Source organism: Morone saxatilis, unplaced genomic scaffold (genome assembly GCF_004916995.1).
Source record: "Morone saxatilis isolate NCDOM2014 unplaced genomic scaffold, NCSU_SB_2.0 Contig1, whole genome shotgun sequence".
Lineage (NCBI taxonomy): Eukaryota > Metazoa > Chordata > Actinopteri > Moronidae > Morone > Morone saxatilis.
The window spans coordinates 17,197,987-17,200,915 of NW_023339651.1; positions in this window are offsets into that span (position 1 = coordinate 17,197,987).

Here is a 2,929-nt window from a genome sequence, read left to right on the forward strand (position 1 = left end):
ATATTAATTTTAGGCAGATGTTTAGTCATTGTCACAGAAAACCCAAATAAAAACAAAACAATAGATACTACCCTTTGCATTCAAACTGTAATTTGAACTAAATTAGTTGAATAAATTAGTCCATAATTTAAAAGATATCAATATATATATATATATATATATTATTTAAAGGTAGCTTAACCACATCAAATCATGTGAATTTGTCTGCATTCAGTGGATGAGATAGCTGTCAATGCCACACTGCTATGCTAGGCCTCTAACTAGCCTAGCTAAAGTACTCTTGAACTAGCTAGCTAGGACTAGTTTACCTGTTGTTACTTTTTTCCATTATAGTCACTACTAGCTACTACTTTACTTGTGTGTTATAAGAAACTCAGTTACTAAGATGGTGGCGCAACAAAATTTGTTTTTTAGTTCCAGGAAATAGTGGGTAAATTAGCTTTAGCTAGAGCTATCTAACCAGCTAGCTGGAGTGCAATCGCTGCAGTTTGTTTTTTCCTCCATTTTGTATAACATGCTTTTATTTCTTTTCAAAAATGTTACATTTAAATAATTTAATTTTATATGGTACTGCAAAACAGATGTTTAACATGTTTTGACCAAATATGCAGTTTTTGCAGCTTTGCACATCATATAGTGTAGATAGTGTTTGCTTTTAAGTGTTTTGGCTACTTAAGTAGAATGATTTTGTGTTTGGATTTTGAGAGTGGAATAAACACATTTTATTCAGTTTTAAAGAGGTTTGAGATTAAAGGAGACCTGATTGTAGTTCAGTGGAAGCTTGTTGTCAGTGTGATGCTGATTGGCGCACTCACCGCTGCTTTTGTTGTTGTCAACATCTTGTTTTTGTGTCAAATGTTTGCCTGCTCTCTGCTCTGTGTGTGTCTATGTGTACACTGTGTGTGAGTGTGAAGCCCAGGTGTGGCTGGGGAAGTGAGACCATTAGCATGTTCACACCATGTCAGAGCTGCTCTCCTCTGGGGCAGATAAAGGAGAGTGATGTTCTTCTCCCTTCTCCTTGGCAAACTCCAAGTATAACCTAAGTGTTGAAGGAAAACATCATTAGTTTCTGGGAGAACACTGTCTTTGTCTTGGTAAATGAGTTTCCTTTTCACACTGAGACATCCACATACTACCACAATATATTCATTGTGTAATCCCTTATGGGCTGTAGGGACATTGCTGCTGCCATAGAAGGATTTGCTACAACCAATAATGGATTCCCTGATGGCTTTCTGGTCTTTTTAAATTCACCTGATAATACGTGCAAACTGCAAGCATCTTTCAGAGTAGTGCAATTCATTTATATCGCAAAAGAATCTTTCAATTTCAAATCTTTTTTATATCATTAGTAGCTCTTATTAGTTTATTTTTTTTTTTCTGACATCCAGTTCTTTGCTGCCTAAGTGCCCTATTTCCCCCAAGAGATCAATAATTAATTTCATTTCACCTCCCTGTTAAAAAAAAACAAACAAAAAGTGGTGGCGGACTAGTGGCTGCTACAAAAAAACAACGGCCTGATGCAGCCATTGCCGACCCTTCACTGTTAACCATTTGACAGTTCACTAACCCACTGGACTGGGGTCGCAGAGTGCGATGTGTGTCAAATGCATGGTCATGCTTGCAGCCCATCTGCTATATGAATCATGGATCGGGGCGGTAAAATATAGGGCAGAGCTATGGGTCATGTTACATCACCGCTGTGAGATATGTCTGTGTATGACAGTGTGGGAGGAGACTTGTGTTTCTGTATAGGAAAGAGGAATATACTCACATATGCTTGGCTGCAGATACATTAACATGTCTGCATGCATAGGGGGACATTTGCATGTAGGAGTACCGTATGTGCTGAAAACAGAGGAGCCCACGACAGCAGCATCCTGTGAAGAAATCGAAATAAACCCAAGCACCACTCGTCATGCTTCAACAGTGGAATTTTATGTAAATCCAACCGGGTGGAACACAGAGCTCCAGCGAGTTATTTCTGTTCTAAGAATGCATTATCCAAAGTGATGAGGACAGTTTTTGAGGTCGCTCCTGCTGGAAAATACTCAAGACGCCTATGTGTGCCCTCCCCCGAAAAGTCTCTGTTCTCGTCTAATTGCTGCTTCCCAAAAAGCTGCTCGCTGACAGTTTCACACCGAGTTTGACAAAAGCAGCGGGGAGAACGGAGGAAGTGAGGTATAAGATTGGATGAAGGGGTTGAGAAGAAAGAACGGAGGGTGGGTGGAAAAAACGAGGGCGAGGTTGAATCGCACAGACTGAGCGTCAATACCGTTACCTTCCAGGGAAGTGCTGCCAGCTGCAGTTTTTCCTTGAATCTGCCGGTGCTATAGCATCATCAACACTGCAGCGCCCTCCTACATTATCTACTCTGCCTTTATGCATTCACCTTAATAAATAAATTCCCACTGTTATGAACACCAGCCTCCCCTACACTGTCCTACTCTCTACCTTCTGCTTTACTGTGTTAATCCTACAGCCTACATACATTTTATGGAAACAAAAAGATATGAAGAATGCATTTCTTGTATATTTAAGGCAGAATCGTCATATTGGGTATAAGTATCACACTCAACTAGGCTTGAATGGTTGCTGCTGAAAACAGTGGATTCCAGTGGTGACCCAGAGTTGCCAGCAAAAAAGGCATCTGTCAGATATGAGCTTTTCGAACACCCAGTGTATATAAAGATGGACGACGCGTCTTAACTTCCTCCAACTGTACTAAAATGAAGGGCACTGCCATCTTGTGTTGTGACATAATTTGTCTTTGCAGTAGTTATCTGGGTTGGCGCCCATACACCTGCTGACCTACAGCTGACTCAATCTTGAGCAGGGCTCTGTTGTCATTCATGACACGAAACCCCCTTTATTGAACAAAATAACAAATTAAAGCCAAACTTATCATAAAGAAGAACATGAACATTCA